The following is a 13738-nucleotide window of genomic DNA, read 5'->3' on the forward strand; positions in this document are numbered from 1 at the left end:
TAAAGATTTGTTTTTAAAAAATATTTTCTCATTTGTGAAAGACAAGTGCATAGAAATGTGGAATCGTGGTATTCTTTTAAAAGGTCCTTAAAAGGAGCCTGCATATAGTTGTTTCTTAAATTTTGATATTGCTTAGATAGGAATTATTTCTAGTAGTAGAGTAGGCCACAAGTAGAATGAAATCACTAATCTGCTGCATTCAGTGCTGTGTTGAGGCAACTCTGGATCTCTGTAGAAGTCTGTAGAAGTTTGCAAACAGGCTTTTACCAGTGAGAAGTTAAGTAGGATCTTAAAGCATTTGTAAAAATGCTTCTGTTCTTCTTGAACGTTGGAACTGGGGAAGGGATTTGAGGTTTTAAAAAAAATAGAGTAATTTCTAAAGATACTGTGTGGTTATAAAGTGATAGGATTGGTGGGTTCAATCCCCTTTGTTAAAAGAAACATGATTTTGTTTCCTCAAAAGCATGTGTAGAAGGAATTTCTTCTTTGTGTAATAGGTTATTCTGAAGAAGTTAAATTTAAGGCATAATTTGTTTTGTGCCAATTGCATACTATGCATCTGTGTTGAATCCTCAGTTAAGATAGTTTGCAGAAAAAATGATTGTAGAACTTTGTGGGAGAACTTGCTGGTTGCTTATTATGTTATGGATAATGTGATTTTCTTGAAGGCTGTTATAATAACAGGACTTGGGTGATATTGCATAGCGGAGAATTGTCTTTGCATGAAGAAAGAAATGTGTATGCTTGTTTACTGCTAAATTTTTCTGCTTTTCAGTTGAATGAAGCTAGATGAATAAGGATGTTATTTATAAGGATGTTATATATATTATGTGTGCGAATAACGTGGGTGAGTGTCTTAGCATACAGCTATCGAGGCTGATGGTCAAAAAGTAAATATGAGTGTTTACGTATGTAAAATGAATGGAATCACATAGTTGAAAGTTGTGGTTGGGAGTGTTGATAGGAACAATAACTGTATTTACAGCTTTCCACAGTGCCTGAAATAGGTCTGTAAGAGAACGTTTTGAGGATGTTGTGCAGGGAGTGTATTTTTGGCATTCAAAGACAGTTGTTTCACAAAGGGGTAACTTACTCATTTAACATGAACTCTCCATGTTTACATTAACAGCATTAACCAGGAATACTGTGTGTGGTCTCCAGTTACCTGGGTTGGATTCTTTTTAACTTCTGTGTTACTTTCCTTAGGCTCTTGTCACAGTTGGTTTGCATGAAAAACTATCTCAATATGAAATGCAAGGAAAATGTATGGAAAAAGAGCTCTTCCTAGGGGTACTGAAGATTTTTCTGTGGGTGAATATGAACAAGATTTTTCTTTGACAGAGAGATCAAAATTGGAATTTAGACTAGTTTGGTTTGACAGGTGGTAGAATGTGAGGCATCATACAGTTTTTTTTTCCCTGAATCTTTTCTTACTTATGAAAGTTTTTACTTCAAGAATAAAAAGTATTTCCAGTATTAGTGATTTGAACCTTGTGTAGGTTTCCCTGTATGTGTGTTTTGACTAGTATCTAAAAAGGCTTGCTATATAAAGCAGTTAGGTATCTACTTTCTGGTTGCAGCTGTGCTTGAGTACCTCTGAAGCAGGTAGACAGAGAGAATCTTTTTTTTCCTACTATGGAAGTTGGTAGGTTTGTTTTTCTTCACAGAATTAGGCATTTTACACATCGACCTGGGAAGAATTAATGGAAATAAAAAGATCTCAGAAAGATTTATTTTGTGCCACTCCTTCCCCACATCCTCCTCCAGCCCCAATTATAATTATTTGATTCATTTGAGAGTTGAGTTCTGCTTTCATTTAGTCTTAAATGATTGTCATTTATTTCATTATGTTGATCTGTAGTTCTGCCACTGGCCTCTCTCCAGATGAAAGCAGATTTTTTTATATTAGTAACCAGTTCTTTCTAATCTGATATAGAACAATAGATACTACTAATCTGTTAAATGCACTGAGTACAAAATATTTAAAGTGCTGTTAAAAATAATACTCTGAATTTTACCTTTTAGCTGTTAAGGATCACAATACATTCTGCTTGAAGCCTTACTTAAGCACTTACTTGTATTTCCTATCTAAGCTTTCTAAGCTGGAGTTTGCGTGGCCTGAGGCTATGGTGCCATATATGGAATAGACTGCACTAGACTCCCCTTAAGGTCAAATATATAAATATATAAATAATTATTATATGAATGTTTTGTTTTCATTTAAAGTACCGTGAACCTTTAAGCTCGGCAGACTTTGTCTCCTCAGCATTAATGAGATTTTTCAGAATAAAATTTGCTTATACTGTACAGATCAGTTCTGTTTACCACATTTTTCAACTTGTGGTTATGTTTGATCTATTCACGTACCTGTGACTTTGAGTTTTTCATCTGAAGATGAGACCGTGTGGGTGTATGATATATCCATTGCCCCAGTTAGATGGAGATTTGCATTGTATCTTGTGAAGAGAGCTATTCACACTGCAGTCAGCATCCTAAATGGAGGCTGCTTTTGGAGCTGACTTCTCTTGGCACACGTGCTACTAGTTCCTCAGACCATTCTTTGGTAACTGAGGAACTATTCTTTAGGTTAAAAAAATATTGGAATACGATGCAGCTTTTACACGGCTCTTTGATAGCAAGCGGTTTGTCATGTCTGTATTATAAACTAGCAAATAGAAAATAGTATTTCAAAATGGAATTGCAATTTCCCCCCTTAGTTGTTATATTATTTTTCATAGATCTGTCCTTTTAGAATGTGCAGATGGTTTGAACTGGTTGGTAATGGAGTTTAACTGACGTGTTCTGTGAGAGTTAGGATTTCAGCTGTTCTTAGTATCTCAGGAATTTGTGGTGTTTGGTCATGCAAGTCCTCAAAGAGACAAGGTCTGGAATAATCAAAGAGTTGTAAAACTAGTTTCTGAAATTGGAAGCAAAGATTGCTTTTACTTATTTGCTCTTCAGACAAGCTGAATGCTTCAAAATAAAAAAAAATTAAAAGCATGCTCTTCAAACTGTTTACTATTACGTATTAAGTCAGAAAATGCTTTGAAAGAAGACTTTTGTTCAGATTGGTGTTAAGGGGGAATATAATCTCCATGGGCAGACCTATAATTAGATAGCCTGTAGCTGCTGAGGTCAGTGACAACTTTATCTTTAAATAGTAAATAATATGCCCAGATAGCATACAAGACAGCCAATACAGTTTCTACCCGGGGTGTTGCTTCCCTTGTGCAATTTGCTGTATTTTTTTTTTTTTTAAAGGATAGAAGGGGGCAAAGGAAAGTGAGGGATAACAGAGGTGTCCAGAAAGTAGATGTGCTACTGCAAATACTGTTCATTCTGTATCTTCTGGGGGGATCAGTTCTGTTAAAAGTGTAGCAGACTTGAGGAAAAATACAGGAGACAATCAGTCATTGGAAAATGTGTTTATTTTGCTGTTTGCCTATCTTCAAAAATGTTTTAAGGTCAGTTTGCAATGAATATATATGAATATATACAACCATAAGCTGTTTATTTACAGGTACAACCTTGAGATTTTTGAACTATGGAATTCACTGTACTTCTTGTTACCTTCTATCTTCTAAGTGCCTGGAAAAAATCAGCCCTCTCTGCAAAATTATTCTGGCTTACTGTCTGGCTTTAAATATATAAAAAATCCTGTAGTGATCAATGCATAGCTACAGCTGGTTGAAGGGGACCAAATCCATTGAAGAGGTGATTTGGTTCCATTTTACCAGCTTTAGCAAAGCATTGGAGTGCAGGAAGGTTATAATTTAATAACATATTTTTAAGACCCTTTAGCATATGTGGACTGTTCACAAAGAATGTGTGGCTTCCTCCTAAGATGTGTTTTGTTTCTAGTCACTGCAAATTTAAATTCTTTAATTTTGAAGTGGCAAAATGGAAAGATATGTGCCAGTGAGGCCTCATACATACAGAGTTGTATTTTCCTTGCCTAATTCTTTGAGTCTCAGCTCAAATTCTAGTTGCAGTATAAACTGTTCTTGATCTCAAATAATGAAATTCTAGGGTAGTGACCAAAAACAGCGTGCTTTCAGGTTGTACTCACGTAGAGTTCCTTTGCCTCTCAATGTTGAGCATTACTGGAGAGAAGGTTTCATTGTGCCACCTCCCTACCCCCTTGGTTTTCTGGCAGGTTACCCTTTGCAGCTGCTTTAGTGCTGTACTTGCTTAGCACAAGTGTAAATGTCAAGTGCTTTCAATTCCATCACTATATCTCTGGTTAGTATTAACTTTTTAGGAATGATTACATAATATAGCAAGACAGATTTTTTTTTTCTTACTTGATTGTATATGTAAGTGTTATATATCAGGTAAAATGCAGTTTAAAAAAAAAATGAAAGATCTGGGATTTAATTTTTTAATTCTCCTAAACCACGCCTCCTTTAACATGTGCATATGCTAACATAGCTTTTTATATGCTGTGTGCTGAATTCAGTGGTGTTTTTCTTTTTTTTTTTTTTTTTGAAGTGAGCTTTGACTGCAGTGGGAAATAGTAGACAAAAATTAGTTGGAGCCATTCACTAATAATGACTGCATCAAGTATAGTCTGCATCTGTTTGCTGCATGGTCTGATACTGGTGAGAAGATTTATGTAAATATATTCCCAACACCATGCATGCTAATAGAAACATAGCAGGTGTGTCACTTGGACTTCAGCATTAAAGATGGTTATAAAATTAGTTTCTATTTTTACCAGTTATACAGGAACTGTTTTACAGATACAGCTGCTCAAGTGCGCTTTTGGATGGTAATACAGTTGCATGTACTGGCCATATCGGGACAAAAAACGGCCATGGAAAAAAAGCCGTGTAGCATTTGATAATGTCAGCATCTGTTATCCCTGTCAGTCACACAGTTGAAATGTTTGAGTTACAACTGTGTCAGCAGATGCCCAAAGTTCAACGTGTGCTCAGTTAAAAACCGAACAGCTGATCTAAGTGATGGATGTGACATTTCAGAGTGACTGGATATGTATTCTTAGAGCTATGCTAACATGAACTAGCAGGAAGCAGTGTCAACATGTAATTTTAACTTCTGTGTCACTCAGAACTGTCATTTTGTTTCGGAACAGCGCTGAAATGTTACACAAAGCAGAGGAGAAAGAAGGTGGTATGATGATTTGTTACCAAAAACCTCTGTAAATACATTTGAGATGTTAAAAAGTTTGAGTACACAGTGGAGACCAAATCAATTAGCACAGAGGACAGGAACTCTTCAATAGAACAACTGGATGCTTAGCAATTAACCTCTCTGTAAAGCTGGTGGTAATACCAGATTACTTCTGTGAGCGTGATCAAGTTCAGTAGCATCACTCTGAGATTAGCCACTATGGTTTGATTGTTTCCCACTATAAAGTAGATTTGAATTTGGATTTAGAGATGCCATTGTCTTTGTGTCATAATATCTGCTTATAAGAGAAATGGCTTTTTAAAAAATGTTAAGCATTTTACTTTAGCAAATGATTCTGATAAGGGAACCATTCTTCCTTCTTTCTTCTGTGGTTCTTTCTTCTGTGTGTTACTCTTTAGTTTCAAGCAATAAAAATAGCAGGCTATGTATAATAGCTATTTGAGTATTATTTGAGTATTTTAAAAATAAGGTTCTCAATCTAAAATTGGTATGTTGCTTTTTGTTGCTGTTGTTGTTTTTTTTTTCCCCAGACATTTTAGTAAGCACATAGATAGACTTAGAATTTTTAAACTGGGACAAATGTGCCTGCTTCTCATGAATGTATCAGCTAACTGCTCTTAGAAGGCTGCTTTATGAATAGAATTGCTGTACCGGTGAGCTGAGAGTATTCCTCTGATTTTTTTTTTCCCTATTCCTGAATTTAGTGTTGAGCTTCTTAACTTAGGGACGGTATGCATTCACACATTTTAATTAATCCTGCTTTTAGAACTTAAACTGTTGTGGGATGTTTTTCCAGAGCAGGTCTCAAAATTTTCAAGGTGTTATAAAATGTTTGCATGGCCAATTTTCTTAAATCCAGATTTAAAGTAAATGTGGTTAATTTGAAAATGATATGTAAGGTAACTTAGATAAGTGTTATTTGCCATTTGTGTTTCCCTTTAGAAATCTGTCAATAGCTTTAATCTGCTGACTAGCAACTGGGGCCTAGAAATCTCTGTATTGTCACTTTCTGTGCGTAAACCAGACACAGCAGTTTGTACTGAAGAGCTCAGTGAGCATAGTAAATGCTGATTTGGAGAAAATTCTAACTTAAATGCTATATGCTAAACGGCAGATGTCATTGTACTTAATGTACTTCTGTAAATCCTTTTCTCTAAATCACAGCCTTAATTTCTCATCTGTTCCTGCTTATGTCCTGGTTGCAGTCTGTAAGTTGTTAAATAATCTGTGATAGATGCAAATTTAAAAGGTGTCATTGTGAGCGTACAGGACTTGCTGAGATTAGTAAAACAATGGCTTGGTTAAATGAGATGTGTTTTGGTAATTGGGCTTTTAAAGTTTGTTTAGGTTCTATTGTATGAGGTGTACTGTAATCATAACTTTTGCTGATCTGAATTAGCATGTTGAGCTGTTAGTTCCCAGCCTCGTTGTGGGTTTTGTGTTTACAGCTGATGTTAAGTTTGTAATCCAAGAAAAACTTTCTCAACCCACGTATATAGTCCCTTAACTTAATGCTTTGTGAGTTGTTACTAGTAAGTATGTGTTATTTAGGCAGTACCAGCTGACCCTTAGCCAGTTAACTTGTCACTTGAATGTCACTCAAATGTGGGGAAGCACGCTCTTCCCAACAGCTGTTAGTTTCCTCTTACTGGTCGTTCTGTGCCTGCCAAAAATACATACTTCTTTACATTCCATAGCATTGTATGTTCATATGGGTACATAAAGAAGTATGTGCTCTGAGCAGGTACTTGTAGAGTTGCTCAAATGAACCTGAAAAGGACTTTGCTGCTTACTGGTTCTTTCATTAAGTAAAATTCAGGGCTGAGATTTCTTCGGGAGAACAATGTTACAATTAACTGATGATAGAAACCCATCTACTCAATCTAACTGAATTCAATGATGCAATTTACCTGTGCAGTGGCTTAAAGCCAGTTATAGCTCACTGCTCTGATGGCACTGACAAGAGAAGTGCTTATTCAGGCTTCTGCAGCTGCTTGCTGTTCTGAGCAACCAGGGTTGAACGGAGACTTGAATCACTGGTAATTTTGCAGGATGTGTTCTTGGGATTCGGAGTTGTATTCCACTGCGAAAGTGCCAGCTTTCTCTGAGGTCTTCAGGACTACTTCCACGTGTGTTTCTTCATGTAGGATCCTGGAGGGAACCACAAGCTCATCCAATACAGCAGTTAGAAACTTCCTTACCCTCCCCAGCCCCACCTTCCTGCTTCATACACCCAGTGTTCTGCAAACTCATTGCAGGTTTCTGCTGTAGCTGAGAGTAGTCTTAAAAAGTGGATGTGCGTGTGCCACAGTGGTCCTGCTTATTGCAGGCATAATGGCATGGAGTTCAGCAAACAACCTCTAACTGCTGTGACAGGGTTTGGATTGTCAGGCCCAAGGTCACATGTGGCAGCTAATTCCTATTCAACACTTCTACAGAACAGGGTTGCTTTCCTTTTTTTTTTTTCCTAAATTGGCACTCACCTGCTTCAGTCAAAATGCTGTTCAAGCTTTAAATGTTATGAAATTTTAAAAAGCCAAACAACCCCAGCCAAACTGTTTCTGCAGACTCCACTCGGTCTGGAAGTTAAACATTAGGTGTGTTGGAGGGGTTTGGCTCCACAGAGTTGTCAGACACCACTTGGGGCTGCTTAAATTTGGTTCAGAGGTTCACTGGGGTTACAGTGAGGAGTAAGCTTTCTTTCTCCAGCGTTAGAAGGTAAATGGTGTGACAGTTAGTATATGTACTAGTGGTAAGGCAAGCCGAGAGCAGAGGTAGTATGGATTTCTGCAGTTCATGGCAGAGCCCTAGTGCAGCTGGCAGAGAGCAAATCGGCGTGTGGCAGAAGCCAGCACAGCACTGAGAGCAGCAATGCAGCAGCATCCTAGTGCTGTAAGTAGGTTGATCCCTCGTGCAGCCAAGCTACAGCACCTCTGTGCTCTGCGTAGCTTCAGAGCTCTGCCCAGCCATGCTGGTGGCTTTTTGTGTGGCTGGTAGTCCTTTAGTTGTGGTTTGCATAGGAAAACAGGAATGTATCAGTGAAACTAATGCTGTTTGCTGAGCAGTTAATGGCATTGCGGTATCTGAGTTGATCTTCACTAGCAAGAATTCTGCCAGACAAGTTGGGCTTTCTTGCTAGGAATTTTGGATTCGTGTTGGCCTGTTCTTTACACCACCAATGCATGATACTCCACCACACTCAAACCAAGCTGCTCATAGAGCAGAGGGATTAATCACAACTTTAAAAAAAAAAAAAAAAAAAAAGGAAAAAAAAACAAAACACCAACAACCAAAAAAACCCCATCTAGTAAATAAGTCACACATGCAGAAAGTCATAGGCATCCTTAAACGTGCAGAACACGGCAGGCGGTGTGGCGGTGCGTTACCTGAGCTCAGGGTCATGCAGGCTGGCAGCGGTGCAGCCAGGGCCCGGCAGCTGCCATCTCACCCGCCAGCTCGCCGGGCCGGGCCTGCAGGGTGCGGAGAGGTGCGGGGCCGGTGGCACCTGCTGCCTGCGGTGGGGTGGTGGTGGTGGTGGTGGTGGAGAGGTGGTACCTCACGGCTGCTGGGCTGGGAGCTAAGAGTCCAAGGATGGGTGCTGGCAAGCCATGAGAAGGTGGGCTATGATGAGAGTAATCACAGGCAAAAAGGAGGGGGGGAAGGGGGGGAAAAAAAAAGCCCAAAAAGAAAATCAGCCCCCTCCCCCAAAAAAAGTTGGGAGTCTCTTCAGAAAAATTAAAAATAAATAAATAAATGAAGGCAGCGATCGTCTCCCCCCCTCCCGCAGTGGTGGTTCCTTCTGGCTCCCGCGGCCGAGCCCCGCATCCTCCCGTGCCCGAGCTGCGCTCCCGGGGCGCGCCGCCGCAGCTCCGCGCTGCCGGAGCCCTCCTTCCTTCCTTCCTTCTTCCTTCCGTCCGCAGAGGTCAGCACCCCGCCGCCCGCACTGCCGCTCGCGGGCCGCAGCCCCGCCGCCGGGCTTTATAGGCGGCTAAGCATTTGAAACACGCACAGCCGGGCCGCCCGGCTCCCCCGCGCCTCGCTCTTCCCTGACCATATTTAGTCAACCCTCGCAAAAAATAGCCTCCCAGCTGCCGATTGTCGATCCGGGCGCTCTCCCGCGCTCCGCCTATCGATTGAGCGGCCTGCGGGTCCGCTGCGCCCAGGGAGTTCCGCGCCTGGGGAGATCCGCGTTTCCAGCCCCGCCCGAGGGCGGCCGGTCCCGAGTGTGGCGGCCGGAGGGGACCGGCCCGGGGGGTGGGGGCCGGGAGGAGGCACGGAGGGCAGCGAATTCCTGTGATTCGGTGCTGAGGGTGTTCGGTAGTCCTGTGGTGTTCCGTGCTAAACTAGGAAACGGGTTTTGAAAAATAAATGGAAGTGTGAGGTGGGTGCTGCTGTTCTGTGGAGAGAGATCTAAGGGAAAGGAAGAAAAGGTAGCAACCCAACCCTGAACAGCGCACTCCGTCAGTCTGATCTTTGTGTGTACAGAACTGGCCTCTAACTGTACCAGTGCAACACATGCAGAATAGAAAAGTGTATTCATCTCTGTATGAATATCTGCAATGTTATTCTCTGAAGTGAATAAAGTAACTGACATATATGACAGAATGCGGAGCCCTGATATTTCAAGATTTTGTTGTTTGCACAGCAACATTCCTTTACATTCCTTGGGAGTAAGAGTGAAAGTGCTGAAGAGTTTCCCACTCCATCTAACCATCTCTGCGAACGCTCACGTAGTGTGTCGTTACTCATCCATGTAAGCTCAGCACCTTGAGGTGGGTGATGAGTGGCAGAGCCCTGCAAGGATGCTCCTGGATCATGGTTTCGCTCATTTCCTCCTCTTTTTGTGCAGTCTTTGTCCCCCAACTGTGGGCACCCACTTGTCCCATAGTTCCTGTTGCAGCAGAGCTTCTGGTAGAAGTTGCATTTGTTTCCCATTGATTTCAGAGTTGTGCTTTGAAGACTAAATTGATGCTCTACTAATGCAGAGCATATTTTTGTGATCCCTGAGTATTACATACCTTACTGCTCCTTTAGTTTCATGCTCCTTTCAGTTTCCTGAATGGAAATTCTCAAGTGCTGAGAACTGATTGACAATACTGAAAAATGAAAGAAGGAAGCAGCCTCCTTGCTTAAACACATGCTAACTAAGCAATCTGATGGATACGAAATGCCAAACTCTGTGTGGTGCTCAGTAGCGCCGCTCCCAGGTGCTGCTCCACGTGTCACTTGTTCTGGGGATGCTTCTTTCCCACTCTGAGCACAGCTGTCCGTGAGCTGCTGTGAGCCGGAGCAGCGGGCTGCCTGGCCTGGAGCTGCGTGCTGACGTGTGCTGCAGATCATAACGCAGCCAAAAATAGTGCTGTCCTGCTCCTGTGTTACTTCTTGCACTGTGTTGGTACAAATACTTCTTTTGGCTCCCAGTGAGCAGGATCAGAGTAGTAATCTGCATGAGAAATAATCATACAGAACGAGGTCATTCTTTGTAGGTGCTTTGGTGGGAACTACTTTTATTTTTGAACAAATGTGGTCAGAGGACAAGATTAGGATAAGTAAAATGTAGTCTTGCTGCTTTTGTATTTTAATGTATATGCAAATATATACTTTAAAAGATGACTTTGCAATTGCAGCTGTCTTAAAATTGTGTAATTAAGTGTTGTAGATATAAGAGGAAGCATGTGAACAGGTTTGGCTGATGAGCAGGGCTGGGAAGGAGCAGAGGAATGAGTGTGTGGGTGGGGGAGCAACATTTCAAGACACAGTTTAATGTGAATTATCATGCGTGAGGAAGATGTTGTCACACTGTAACACTGGAAAGCTGACCTGAGGGAGGAGAATGGCAGGAGAGTAGAGGAACTTGTACGGTGCATTGAATCATTATTACAACCCCTATAGATAAGGTTTCCGGATCAGTTTGCGCTGAACTAAGGCTTTGCTCCTGGGAAGGGCAGTCTGCCCTCCCTACAGCTCCAGATCCAGTACTTCCTTGTTCCTACTGCTCACAGTGGCTCTGAAGTTGCAGTGTAACCTGGTTGAGCTCACTGATCTGAGTGAAAGTGAGTATACCTAGTCTGGCAGTTGTTTCAGTGACTTCTTATGCAGCCAACATAATGCTTGCATTGGCAGAGTAGGGGAAAGTGGGACAGTGTCTTTTGATAGCAACTTAACCTAAATGTGCTTAAGCAGACGTGTAGGCTCTTTTTTACTTCATCATATGTATCTATTCTCTATCAAAACAAACACAAAGCAACCAACCTTCCCCTTTATTATGCTGCATGCAATCAGATTGCAGTTGGTAACAGAGAATCTCCTGCGTAGTTTTTCTTTAAACAGGATAGAAGGATGGGTTTGCAGTAAAGAATGTTAAACCTCAAATCTTTTCTATGCAGCAGTGTACTAGTTTCATCTTCCTTGTAAATACTTTTTACCCTGTAGGTTTTACAAATAAAGCCATTACTATATGCAGTGTTCTAAGGTAGTGCTCACAAAATCATAGAACCACAGAACATCCCAAGTTGGAAGGGACCCACAAGGATTATAGAGTCCAATTCCTGGCTCTGCATAGGACCACCCAAAATGCAAACTGTGTCTAAAAGTGTTGTGAGCAGCTGTAAAAATTCTGTAAGAAGAAATACACAAGGAAAAAAATTATGTATGTAGATCAATAATGAATACTATACTGTATTGGTCATTGGTCATGACACTGGTGACTGCTTTGTCAGAAAATTCATGCTGTTAAGTTTGTGTTCTGATACACTTCATTATTTAAATATGTGTATGTTAAGCCATGATTCCAGACTCTCTGAATAAAAATAATAATCGTAAAAAAACACCACTCAAAAAGCATATTTGAATGGCAAGGTCAAATTAAAGCTGTAAAAGAATATAAATGGGTGTTTCTTGTACCAAGTCACTAACAACCGTTGGAGCCTAGATGATGATCTTTGTATTGGGAGGATAAGTTGGACCAGAAGGTGGCAGCTCCAGAGAAAACGTGAGTTGTGGTGGGCTTTGTAAGTTACCATGCCCCAACAATTGAGCTGGGGAAGCAGCACACACCTTCATTTCTGCCCACGCTTAGACTTTCTCCTTCCTGTTTTCACTGAGCAGGTGTTTAGCTTCTGTGAAAGATGAACACCCTTCATCCACTTCATGCTTTGCAGAAAATTTACTCTAAAAGCTTCACCAAAGTTTTTTCTAGAAAATTTCAAATTGAGTTTGCATGAGATTATCCAACTGAAAAAGGCCTAAGATCATTATCAGCTTCCTGCTAATCTGCCAGTCCTAGAGTGGCTTGGCTGGGGAGGGACCTTAGAGAACATCTACTTCCAACTCCCCTACTGTAGCCCAGCTAATGACAAAGCTTTTCTGTCACAAAACAAACAAAAATAGTAGTTAGCATAGCAGTGGCACAAATTTGGTGTTTTAATAAGGCTTTTAAATGTTTGTCAGTAATCTTTGAAGCTATTCAATTAGCTGTATAATCTGTAACAGCTGAATAAACTGCAGATGATTATAGTCTGAAGCTAATTTTGTAGTTACTCTTAGATTTGCTGATTTCTTAATCTTTTGAATACAATTACAGTGAAAGCAATCTGTACTCTGTTTTAATGTATGGAAAAGGAAAGCAGGTTTTCAGGACCATGTTGATGTTATGATCCTGAAAACAGAATAGTGTGGTTCAGCTTCCTCATTAATACTTTATGTGGATTGGTGAATTAGGAATTGCTATGTAATTGGCATGCAACATTAATTCACTGAGATGACTTTTTATGGTACAGTACATGCTAGTTTCAGTGAGTGCTGTTCTGAATGATAGCCACTTAGCCAAGTTGTCAAAATTTTGGCAGCAGCTCTAGAAAATTCTGATAAATAGAACAGCAGTAGCAGGAAAGCCTGCAACGTGAAGAGCAGAGTTTTGTGCACTGCAAGAAGCTGCCTCTCTGCTTGTGGGGAAGGAGCCTGCAGCCACTGAACTTCTTACTTAACAGAGTTCTCCATTTGGGGCGTATTAATATCTTGCTAATTTCTAAGGTGTCATGTCCATGAATCTGTGCTTCCATCCTGCTTCCTATTAACTTGGTGCAGTCTGGATCAAAGAGAAGTATGTGGTCTCTAAATTCCTAGGCAGATGAAACTGAACATTAATTACTCTCACTCAAATGGCTTACTGGGAGAAGTAATATACATGTCTATTATATGCAGAAATTGTTTGCTTTATTGGTCCTGTTGGTTTTTTTTCAGTTTTGTAAAAGTATACAGATGAGCTGTCTGGTAAGTTTTGCATAAAAGTAAGGTATGGTTGTAACCCTTGGTTGTTCAATAATTGAGCTTTAGAAGAAAATCTCAATGGCCTTTAACAGCAAACTAAGTAGGAAAAAAATTGAAAGCAGAACTGGTAAGGTTTGTGCACTTGCCAATATTGGGATGAGTGAATTTTTTAATATCATACATGATACTACATCTGTCAATTTTTAAATTTTCTCTCATAGATGGGTGTTAAAGAAATAATAATAGTATTTCTGAGGCGTACTCACTCCGTGGTGCATCTGTTTATGCGAATGTGCTTTAAATATTGTTTTGTTGA

The 13738-nt window shown here is 40.4% G+C and overlaps 1 protein-coding gene and 1 long non-coding RNA gene across 4 annotated transcripts in view; one reads left to right on the forward strand and one right to left on the reverse strand.

Moving 5' to 3' along the window:
- The window catches only part of MIB1 (MIB E3 ubiquitin protein ligase 1), a 72617-nt gene that overhangs the window by 33765 nt on the left and 25114 nt on the right, over nt 1-13738 (forward strand). The window lies entirely within an intron of this gene.
- Nucleotides 7-9111, reverse strand: LOC128091274 (uncharacterized). The gene is made up of 3 exons (XR_008211323.1): nt 8541-9111; nt 7065-7305; nt 7-1690 (listed from the first exon to the last, which is right to left on the reverse strand). It is a non-coding gene; the product is annotated as an uncharacterized LOC128091274 (long non-coding RNA).

Source organism: Tympanuchus pallidicinctus, unplaced genomic scaffold (genome assembly GCF_026119805.1).
Source record: "Tympanuchus pallidicinctus isolate F22 unplaced genomic scaffold, pur_lepc_1.0 scaffold5, whole genome shotgun sequence".
Taxonomy (NCBI): domain Eukaryota; kingdom Metazoa; phylum Chordata; class Aves; order Galliformes; family Phasianidae; genus Tympanuchus; species Tympanuchus pallidicinctus.